The sequence below is a fragment of the Chenopodium quinoa genome, unplaced genomic scaffold, assembly GCF_001683475.1.
Source record: "Chenopodium quinoa cultivar QQ74 unplaced genomic scaffold, ASM168347v1, whole genome shotgun sequence".
In the NCBI taxonomy this organism is placed as follows: Eukaryota; Viridiplantae; Streptophyta; class Magnoliopsida; order Caryophyllales; family Amaranthaceae; genus Chenopodium; species Chenopodium quinoa.
The window spans coordinates 10,507,303-10,519,717 of NW_018743331.1; the positions used below are offsets into that span (position 1 = coordinate 10,507,303).

The window sequence follows — 12,415 nt, forward strand, 5'->3', positions numbered from 1 at the left end:
GGCATGCATGTGCGCGTAACACTCGAAGTATTGGTGTGGAGCTGTCAAGTGATGCGGAGTGTGCTGGGGGCTGGTGCGGCTATGAGGGTCACACACCCTGTGGTGCGTGCGCATAGACCTCATGGTGCATGCGCACCACAGGCCAAGGCTCCGGGCTTCTCTCTTTTTCTATTTAAAGCATTGACCTTGCCATTTTTGGACATGGCGTTTTTTCTAGTACACTTTTGACATTTCCAAATTTAGATAGAGAAAGTAGAGAGAGAAAGTTGATAGAGAAACACTTAGATACTTGATTTGTACTTCAATTTTCTTTAATCAAGCTTGGATTTCCCTTAATCAATGATAATTAGTGAGGTTTCTTTTCTTTAATTCTTCTCTTTTGGTTTGATTTTAGCTTTGATCTTGGATGATTGTTTGATTTGGTTTAATTTCTTGATTATTTTCTTAATCAGTTGATTTTGTCTTTGCTTAATTGAATATGATGATGATGATGACGATTAGCTTTGTTTTGTTTCTTCAATTCATAATGATTAGTGAGTAGGTTTCTTAGCTAGGGTGTTGGGGAAGCATGTATGATTGATAGATTGTTTCTAATTTGGGGATTTTGATAAATAGATTGTTGTGATTAAATTGATTGATGGATTTGTGCATGTGTTTAGTTTGATAGGATTGATCAACCTAGATTGCTAAACTTGATTGCATTGTTGATCTTGATGACATGACCACTTGATTTGAGATTTTCAATTTGTTTGAATTATGATATCTACTAGTTTGTCATTCATAGTGGAAACCTAACTTGACAATTAGTCTAGATAGCCTTTTGAACTCTTTATTTGCAAATACTATTAGTCCTTGCTACACTTTATTGCTTCGATTCACCCCCAATTTGGCACCTTTATCATGATTATTTGTGGAACCTAATCCCTAGCATCTTTGAATTTGAATCTTTCTTGATTTCTTGTTTCTTGACTAGTTTAGCTCATCCTATATTCACACTTTTTCTAAGATGTAGCTTAACATGAAACTATAGTGATTGACTCCCCCATTCCTCGTGGATCGACTTGGACTTGCCCCGGCCCTATACTAGGTGTAGGTTTGGTTTATAAATTTGGTTGACTTAGGTATGCTAGTTTAACGACCCTAGTTTCACCCTTTGTCAAATGGCGCCGTTGCTGGGGATTGAACCCGGGTCACCTGCGTGATAGGCGGGAATACTTACCACTATAAATTTGCTTATGCCTTTCATGATGAAACTTTGGTGTTCACTTTATTTTAATTTCTTTTTTTTGAGTTTGTTTCTTTCATGCACTGCTTATGCTTGCCCTTGTTTCTTGTAGATGACTCCTCTATGACGTTCTAAGAGGCCTCGCACCTCTAGCAATGCTCCCCTACAAGGCAAATAGTTCCACCTCCTCCCGAGGTTTACGAGACTTTTGGTATTGAGTTTACGAAGAAACATTGGGATCACTTTGTTGAAATCTCAAAAAGGAAGCTTCTCTCCACTAGATTCTATGATGAATCAACAACTACCCAACTGGGAATCGATAAAGATGTTCGATGCCTCGCAAAGAATTTGGGGCTACTTGAGTTTTTGTGTCTCAATGTTCCAACATATGCACGTTTGACGTATGACTTCCTCTCTTCTTTCAAGGTAAAGAAGGTTAGGGATGGTGAATCCACTACAAGATATTTGTCCTTCCAACTCTTTAACAAGGATCATTGTATCTCGAAATCTTAACTTGTTGCATACTTTAGGTTCCCTTGCCCTTTGGAGGAGGATGATGCTGTTCTACCAGTCTTTGGATGGCCGATCGAGATGAAGGAGAGCTTGAGATTATTGACTTCACACAACATTTGATTGGTCGTTTCCTTGACATTCGGAATGGAGTTCAACTTACGGGAAGCATCCAACTTGGTGGCATGATCATTAACCTTGCCCTTTGCATCGATGACTCCTACAAAAAATTGATTAGTGAGCTTCAACCCATTCGAGACCATCGTGAGAAATCACCTTCCCATCTCCTCAATGAGTATGCCCTTATCAACCAAAAGTTTTTGGAGCGTACTACAAGGGCGGATATCTACATTTGGAAGGGTCTCACATATTCATGATTGGTGTGTTATACTAAGCAAGGAGGGTACTGATCGTATGCTTGCAAAGAACTCCCTTTCTTGCGAAGAGAAGGTAGGTTGAAAGGTACGGAGCCTATGGAGGTTAGTGATATTGTGAGCACTAGTCGCTTGATGTCGGATAAAGGCGAGGGGAGTACCCATTCTACCCCTTACCATAGTGCCGAGTGATTCCTTTCTTGCTACCACCTTGACTTGTGTTATTTCGGTGTTGTTTCTTATGACTACATGTTGTTAGGATTTAAGCTAGGGGGGGGTAGCTTATTCTAAGCTTGGGGGACTACTTACTTGATTTTGATGTGCTTCATTTCATTCTCTTCCCCTTCTCTTTTGTGATTCACTTCGACTATTGTTTTCAGCTATTGTTGGTTGGTGATTGTTTCTTATCTCATTGCTTTTCTATTCGCTTTCTCAATGTTGGTTGTTTGGTTGATTGTTATGATTCTCCTCTGTCTGCTTCCTGATTGACTGTAGTTTATACCCCATTGATTCTCCTTGATCCATATCCCTTTGAATCTAAATTCTTCTAGTTTAGCGTATTGTTTTTCTTTTGTTCATTTTTCTTTATTTTTCATGAAGTTACTCACTTTCTTTTATGTATAGTTTTCTTTCTTTCCTTTTCTTGTCTCGCTTTGTAGGTCCTTTGTCGGAGCATTTACCGCATGGGAGAATGGTGAGAGCTTCCTTGTTGCTTCATTTGTTTTTTAGCTTGGATCTCTTGGTGAGACCTTTCTAATTTCTTTTCTTTTCTCTCCCTTTATTTTCTTGTGCGCATAATTTAGGATTTAGAATAGGACGAGTTGAACGGTTCAAGGTTGTATGCTATTAACACCTTGAGGGTGTTTGGGGCTATTGATGTTGTTGTCGAATGGCCATTGTTTGTCGATTGGGAATTAATTGTATTAGCTTGCACCTTTGTCTTCTTCTTCTATCCTATTCTTTTCTTTTCTTTACCTTTCTTTTCTCCTTTTCCTTTCCCTTTTGTTTACTTTCAAAAGTACAAAAAGATTTTCATTTGAGGCAAAGTTTGCATTGTGTCTTGTGATTGCTTTTTCTTTGGACTTAATAACATTTGGACTTGCATTTTTGGATGTTTACCTTGTTGATTATAGGATAGGGTATGCTAAGTGTAGACACCTGATTGTGTAGACACCTGATTGTGTCTTGTGAGTGTATGCTCGGTTGATTATAGGATAAGGTATGCTAAGTGTAGACACCTGATTGTGTCTCCCCAAAAACCAAACCCAATGATGAGTACCTTTCACGTCTTTGATTAACGAGTTTAATAAAGAGTTGAAGAGTCTCATGATGTTTCCTTAAGCCTTGACTATATCCTTAACCTTACCTAAATGTTTTAATCCAAAACCATTCATTTCTTGTCTTTAAACACAAAATTATTCATTTCGTGTCCCTTAAAATCATTCATTTCGTGTCCAACTCATAAAAACGTCCAAACCAGTTTATTTTGGTTAATAATCATGGTCCAATTATTATTTAATTGGATAAGGCTTGTAAAGATATTTCCAACGATATATTATAAGTCCAAATCCGACTTAAAACGAATAAGTTATGACCAAAATACAAAACCGAGCCCAAACTGAGCCTAGGTCCACCTTACCTACGACCTAATGATCATCTGAGGGTCCAAATACCATATTCCCAATCCTTAACCCATTAGGATGAGCTTCTAGAATCCTCTAAAATGTTATAATTTATCCTTTCTGAAAAGATAAAGATCAAAAGAGTTCGAGATTGAATAAAACATCTCTTTTTGATAATCCTTGTTCTATTAAAATAAAAAGACGTTCGGAGATAATTTGCATAGAAAACCAATCAAAAACCAAACTTCGAATAAAATAGATTATCCTTTTGAAATCATCGCGCCACGACAGCAATATCGCACCGCAATAGAACCAACGCGGCGCGATACACTTAACGCACCGCGATACACTCCAACACATCGCGATGGTCTCAACGCACCGTGATGGTCAACGCACCGCGATGGTCCCAAAGCATCGCGATAGTCCCATCGGGCGACTATGGACACTGTCGTGCCACGATAGGTCTATCGCCCCGCGATGGAACCCGTTTTATTCCGTTTCAAGTTTTGATCTTTTCTGGTCGTTTGACTCTCTTTTTTCCTTATAAACAAATGCCGTTTTCCCCGTTTTCAAATCAGCTAGAACCATCAATCATTAGCTATAACCTCCGAGTTCAAATCATCATCTATCATCCATGATCTTAGCCTACAAATATCCTTGATACTCATCTTAAGCAGTCACAATACCTCATTCACGATATTCGAATACTCGTAGCCATACTTGACGTTGCCTTTAATCTCGACGTGAAAAGAAGGTTGAGGCATCAAAGTGAGTAATTCAACTGCCCTTACTACCGTTCTTTTGATTTTGGAGTAGAAATCATGTTTACAATATTATTTTAATTTCTAGTATCATGCTTAGGATGTTTTTATAATTACTAGTATCATGTTTAGGATGTTTTTATGATTTCTAGTATCATGTTTAGGATACTACCTTTATTTGATTATTAGTAACATGCTAAGGTTTGTTATTAATCTATTTAGTATCATGCCTAGAATCTTGCTATTAATGATGTTTTGATGATGTTGTTATGATGATGATTGTTGTATTAATCATATGTTGCTTGATTATTCATGGTTTATTGTTTTTGCTTGATCTCCTCCCTTTTTTCAAGTTTAAAGGGAATTTGTACTTGAAATCACGGCTAATAAGATAATTAATCATTTGATTTTAGGCTAATATGATTTTAATTCAAGTGATCACCAATAATAGATTTGATTATGCAATAATAATTAACCTACTTAGATTAAACATGTTTAGAATTAATTTGATGTATCTATGTTGATCGAAAAGCACACATGAATATCATTAGAATTGAGTAGAGGCCTATTTAGGGCGGGTTTAATATCTTTTAGGTTGGATTCGTACCATCATCCTCGAACATCCAGTCATGGTTCCAGACCACTATGGAGTTAGCTATCTCCGTGATCGTGAATGGGGTGTAACCTTCACACCCGTGAACGGTTTTTAAGTTCCTAAAACTTGTTGGCGACTCTTTTATCTTTAGCTTCTTTTCCTTGGAACACCGCCATACCTAAAAGCATGAACCGCAGTAGGGTTCAATGATGAGTTTGAAAAATTCCTTACAGTTTTTGGCGACTTCGCTGGGGAGGATTTCTTAATTGATTCCTAATTTGGCAATTAATTTAGAATGAGTAGATGAGACTTGAAATATTCTAGATATTCATTGTGCGTAATTTTGATTAACATTGTAGAATAAGCATAAAAAGTTTCGCATTGGAAAGGCCATTCGTAATGTTTCAAAAACATAGGAATATACACGTAGGAAAGGCCGAAAATATCTTTCACAACTAAAATCTAAAAGACGCTACAAAACATCGAAAAAATATCGAACATAGAAATATCCACAAAGCGTCAGAACCATCGCAGGATGACAGAAACCATTGCCAGACAATAGCTTCATCGCGCCGCGATAGAGCTATCACTGTGCGATAGTTCTTGCCTTCCAGTGACAGATCTGTCGATTTTGTGCCAACTTTTTGACTTCTTGTTTCGCCTGATTCTAGTACTGTCACGACAACTTTACTTCCTAGTTGAGTTTATTTCGACTTTTCTAAACCCATATGTGTTCTACATATGGTTTTAGCCCTTGAGAATTCACGCTCCATCCACCCTAATAAATGCTCCATGCAATAACGGGTGCATCCGAGTTTGTTGCATTCACTAAACCATGGAGTTGAGTTTAACTTTCAAGGTCCCATCCATCGTGCCAACCCTTCTAAGGTAAGGCTTCTGCGTGATTTATCCGGACTCTTAACCATGGACCCTCTTGGATACTATAATCCTTGACCTTAGAGAACTAGAGCCATGGCTAGGTTGCAAACTCATTACATCATATTGTGACTACTTGTGCATATCTTACTTGTGCATAACTTGTTTGTGATTAAACTAACCTTTATTCTTGTACATATGCCTATACAAACTAACCCTTTGTCTTAACTGCTTCTTGTACATTTGACTTGTATATACTAACCCAAAGGACTTTGCTTAATTAATTTGGTTAATTAATGAACACCTAAAATATTAATATGCTCAACATAGTAGAATTTAGGCTTAAACCCTCGAAAGAACGATTGAAAACAAGCTACAGTGATGCTCCATTTTTGGCGCACCACTTTGGCTTGTGGCGCAAAACGTTGGTGAACATCGCGTCGCGATAGACTTATTGCACCGCAATGGAACCATCGTCCTGCGATAGTTCCATCTCTATGCAATGATTCAATTTTTACTTACCGAGTCTTCGCGTCGAGTCCCACTGCCATGTTTTACCAGTTTAAAGTCAATATGAGGTATTTCCCTGGTCTTGTATGAGTCTAACCGCATGTCTAGTCACATGGTCATGGCACGAGTCTTGTACATATCACCTTTCACTCATAAGTCTTTGCACACACTTGGTACATACTTTCTTAACACTATGGCCATGTTTTAGGTCCATGCATGAGTCGTCCTTTCTGTCATTTGAGTTAAAGGTCCGTTCTATTCCCGGATTTCTCCATATCTCTCCACAAAAATACGCTCTTTCCCTTTACATCATTACATACCTTTCCATGAATACACTTTCCTTGAACACTTCCCACATTCACATATTTCCCTGTTTCACGCTTTCCCCATACACATCATTCACCTCACACACTATGATCTTTCCCCACCTATGCATGTTGAATAAAGTTCAAATCCTGTGATTGATAATGAGTGTCCATGGTTTCCTTTCCACAGCGTTTGGTCAAGGAAAGAAGGGCGCTTAATCTGAGATAATACCTTTTTACAAGTACTCCTTTTCTAGAACACGGTTCGAAAGAAGAAGAAACCAATGGCGGCCAAACAAGAGGATGTTGACAGAATCCAAAAGACCGTGGATGGTCTTGTTGAAATGATTAAAGGACTCAGCACTCGAATGGAGAAGGCCGAAGACCCAAGCAAACATGTCCCACTTGAGACAATCAAGCGCGTCGAGGAAAGCCTAAGTTAGGATCTTCTTCGCACAAGTTCTCTACAACTGACATTCCCAAATTCAAAGCTACTGACAATCCTTACTTACATTTGAAGGCTTTTAAGACAATCATGGAGATTAAAGGGATTGATAAGAAAATATTCCCTCCATTATTTTCTCTTTCCTTAGAACCCGTATGTCAACAATGGTTCTTCTCTATAGGTTCTGAGAAAATTGCTACTTGGGACAATATTACTCATGCTTTTATTGATAGATATAAATGTAATGTTCAAAGAAATTGATCATAGCGAGCTTGAAATCATGAAACAAAAACATAATGAAAGCTTCACCGAATTCTATACTAGGTGGAAGGAAGTTTCTGCTAAGATGATCAAGGTCCCAAACGAGAAAGACTCTGTGAGAATGTTCATCAGAAATCTTCAAGACAAGTACCAAAAGCACCTGAAATATCAACTCTTAAACACTTTCAAGGCTTTCTACAGTATAGGCATTGAAATTGAAGACGGTCTTATGAAGTTGGCAGCTGCTAACAATAATAACGCGAAAGGAAAGAAGAAAGACCATCCTCCTTCTTCCTCTCCCATTAATGAAGTACATGCTATAGACACTCTTAAACAACGAATACAAAGGTCAAAAAGAGTGTTTACTCCACTTGGCATGAGCTATGAAACAACCTTCGATAAACTACACCATAAAGGACTGGTCATGCCCATTGGACCTATCAAAGATCTAGTCCCAAAAGCCAGATCACTAAAGTGGGATCCTAATAAACACTGCAAGTACCACCTAGGAAGAGGTCATGATACTGAGGAATGTTGGAAACTCAAAGAAGATATCCAAGATTTGATTGATGAAAACAAATTTTCCGAGGTTCTAGCCATCGCAGAGGATCAAATAACACTACACGAAAAAAGGTATTTGGCACCGGTTCAAACCCCCCTTTGCGCACCGGCTTTGAACCATTCTAGATTTGAGGGATGCCAAATCTCTGAAAATTTGGCACCGGTTCAAAACCGGTGGCTATTTAAAGATTTGGCATCGGTTAGCCGGTGCTAAATACCCTCTTTGGCACCGGTTAACTGGTGCCAATTACCCATGGCGCCCTTTTTTTTGTTTAATTACAATATAATAGGCACCGGTTTGAAGCCTGAACCGGTGCCTTTAACTGTGTTTTTTTTATTTCGACAATAAATAATAATATTGATACTAATACTAATAACAACAATGAGAAGCTGTACATCCTGCATTAATTCTACCATTATTATATAACAATAACAATAATAAGAATAATTATTATTATAATATTATAAATGATAATAATAATAATAACAATTTGTAAATTGAAATAATAACAATACATAAATATTAATTATTAATCCCAAATGTAATACTATTTACAAACAATACTAATTTAAAAAAAGTTTCATAATTACAAACAATACTAATCAATAATGTAGTTAACAAGTTCAAATAGAAATGATATTTACATGTTAAATGTGATGAAGGACGCCAACATGTCTCGATCTTCATTAAGTTTTTTGCTCATCAACAGACCTCCCTTTTGTACCTTGCAAAATTAGGAATAAACAAAAAGTAGGTTAGAATTAATTACTTAGGTTATGCATGTAAAAATACATTTATAAGTTCAGTTAGGCAAAAATTTATTACTTAGGCCTATTTGACTACTAGGATTCCTATTTCCTACATTTCTTGTCAAATGAACTCATTATTTCTCATAACATGTCATTTTTACTTAGTTATAGGCGGCTATGGCTTGAAATCACAAGGAATGAGCAGTTTAAGTGTTTTAGGGTTCATTTTTATCCCCCCAAGTAAGGCCTATTTGACTACTAGGATGCCTATTTCCTACATTTCTAGTCAAATGAACTCATTCTTTCTCATAACATGTCATTATTACTTAGTCATAGGCGGCTAAGGCTTGAAATCACAAGAAAGGAGCAATTTAAGTGTTTTAGGATTCATTTTCATCCAAATTGGCCCAAGTAAGGCCTATTTGACTAATAGGATGCCTATTTCCTACATTTCTTGTCAAATAAACTCATTCTTTCTCATAATATGTCATTATTACTTAGTTATAGGCGGCTAAGGCTTAAAATCACAAGAAAGGAGCAATTTAAGTGTTTTAGGAATCATTTTCATCCAAATTGGCCCAAGTAAGGCCTATTTGAATACTATTTCTTACATTTCTTATCAAATCACATGTTACGAGCAAATAAACTAAGTCAATGGCATACCTCATCAAGGTGTAGTGTGTTTGTACAACGACTCACTATGTCAAACATGAATCTCATCACGTATAGGCCACAATCATTTCCGTTATCTTGTTGTGCGCACTAGCACGGGAACAAAGTACATGACTCAAACATGCATATATAGAAAATTAGTAACATTTTACGTATTGTTTAATACGAAAATCACAAGATCATGTGGCATTACCATCGGTGATTTCCATGTGGGACCTTGAGGAGCTCGACAATTTATCTTCTTCATAACACTATATAAAAGTAATGTCAAATTTGATTAGTATGACTAATAAATGAGTTAGGTAATGATAATCAACACTAGGTAGAATTATTTACTTTTGCAGTATGGACTTCACGAGGAGCTTTTTTGGATGAGGCAATCAAGCTGAATCAAAAAGGAAGATTGTGTTACTGGAAACACAAATCACCAACAGGGTCCAATGCAAACTACATAAATTCACAGTAGACAAACAAATCAATTATTAGCCATGTACAACATATAATCAGGGGAAACAAATGAATTTGACATGGTTAGACGTACTCCTCATAACATGGGGCCAATATGAACTTGTCTCTCGCACGTACTGATTCCTTGATACCCCCCCGTTCAACATAGTACAACACGTCAGGGTGGTTGCCTAAGATTCTAGTAGTGGAGATCTGCTCGGGGCATAACCACCTAACTTGACACGGAGAATCAATGTCACGTAAGTGCTCCTGTAGTGCTCTGCATGCATGATAATAGAATATTAATGGAAAAATAAACGATAATCACCACTAATCTGAATAACATACTTTGAGCGGCATTGAATTACCTCATGAATGTTTGAATGAGGGAAATGTTAAGCATTAATCCACTTAGAAATTCCTTCACATCTTCTTTGTTGAGCCATGAAATTGCATCGTCATCATAGTGGAACAATGCCTTGGGTAGTGCAACTTGAACGGGAGTCTCACTAGGCAACATACTAACACGGTTGTGTAGATAAGTTAAATCTTTAGAGGGCGATTGAAGGACCGTGTCTGCAACAAGTGGAGTAGCTTGCATAGCTTAACCTCTCGAAGAGTTCTTCTTTGACGCTTTTTCACTCTCCGACCGTTGTTCACTCCTTCTTTGGCACCGGTTGATCAATGCTTTTAAGCTGCTCCACCCTCCTTCTCTTTGAAGTTTGACTTTTCTTCGAAATCTGATAAAGCAAATCACGCAATTGGTTAGAAAATAAATCCATCCAACTCTTGGGAAGACAACCGGGCATAGAGTAAAGAGTGAACCCAAAATCTAACCTCGTTAATCAACCTTACCCAATCACATGGCCATTGCACAAAGCTACCTTTCGCTTTCCAGAGTGTAGTAATCCCATCCTCCTCTACAGGCACCGGTACTCGAATGTACTCGAACCCCACAACCACAGAATTGATCCCGACCGAGTAATGTTGTGGCCTAAGCGGTCGCGAATGGACCGTACCACTAGTCAGTTGTGCACTAGCATACGCAACCAACTGCAAAGGTCCACTATTTGATAGCCCCGGGTGTAGAGGTGCACAACGGTTCTCTTCCTACACCAATTTGGAAGATCACTTACAATTAAGAACCAAACATATCACAAGTGGCCAAGCATCCACCAACAATCAAATAAAACCGAAAACAAAACAAGCGAAGGCAAAAAACTCTTCTAGTTAACACCACAAAACCGAACTCACCTACACAAATAAGCAAACAGAAACTGAAATCACACTCAAACAGCAAACATCAAACAGCAACACACAGAGCAGAAAGAAGCATCAAGCAACACAAAAAAACAGCAACACAACAGCCAGCAACACAAAAAACAGCAACACACTCAAACAACAAACAACAACATAGCAACAAGCAAACAAAGACACAGCAACACAGAAACAACAACACTCAAAAAAGAAAACGGCAACATGGCAGCCTACAAACAACAACACAGAAACAACAACACAGAAACAACAACACAGCAACAGCAACATAGAAACAGCAACACAGAAACAGCAACACAGAAACAGCAACACATCAAACAACAAGACAGAACCAGTAGCACAAAAAAGCAGCGCAGAAACAGCAGCACAGCAACACCAGCACAAAAACAACAAGACAGAAACAACAACAGCAACAACAGCGCAGAAACAGAAACACAGCAACAACAGTACAAAAACAGCAAGATAGCAACAACAGCATAGAAACAGCAGCACCCAACAACAGCAACACAGAAACAGTAGCAGCACAACAACATCAACAACAATAGAATCAACACAATAGCAAGCAGCACAGCAGATCAGAAGTAGACAGCAGTAGGCAGATACAAACAGTAGCAGACTGTAGCAGACAACAGTAGCAGACGTAAGAAGCATACAAAAGCAGTAGACAAAAGCAGGTAGACACAGGCACACAACAGACAGGCAGGGGCAGACACAACAAGCAGAGGCAGACACAGCAGAAAATAGCAAAACAGAAATAGTCAGCACAACAGAAACGAAGAAACATCGAGCTATCTTATCAAGTCGTTTAAAACAAGCTGATTTAGAGCTGACTACCCTAGTGAGAGATTAGTTTAAAATTAAAATGCAATTAACAATCATTTTTTCTCTATATTTATCGAGGTATCTTATCAAGTCAACGCTTACAAAGAACTAAACAAATTACCCGTAACTCTGGAAAGTGAACCGGTGTTGGATTATGAAGCTCCCTCGAGTCCGCATGTGTAGGAGTACGAACCTGCAATAGTAAGTTAATAATGCCACGTTAGATCTCACGTAACTCAATATGCCAAAACTAATAGATATGAAACTACCTCATCATCGTCTCCATGTATCTCATCATAGTCTCCATGTATCTCATCTTCTTCTTGTCCTTGTAGGTGACTACATGAGTCGACCGGTGTAGTCGAGGGGAAAGGCAAGCCCGGCAAGTTCAGTTTCTTTGCCCA

At 38.1% G+C, this 12,415-nt stretch overlaps 1 long non-coding RNA gene across 1 annotated transcript; it reads right to left on the bottom strand.

Moving 5' to 3' along the window:
- Positions 1-9,650: 9,650 nt before the first annotated feature.
- Positions 9,651-10,113, bottom strand: LOC110737526. The gene is made up of 3 exons (XR_002514423.1): positions 10,009-10,113; positions 9,804-9,914; positions 9,651-9,718 (listed from the first exon to the last, which is right to left on the bottom strand). It is a non-coding gene; the product is annotated as an uncharacterized LOC110737526 (long non-coding RNA).
- Positions 10,114-12,415: the final 2,302 nt, after the last annotated feature.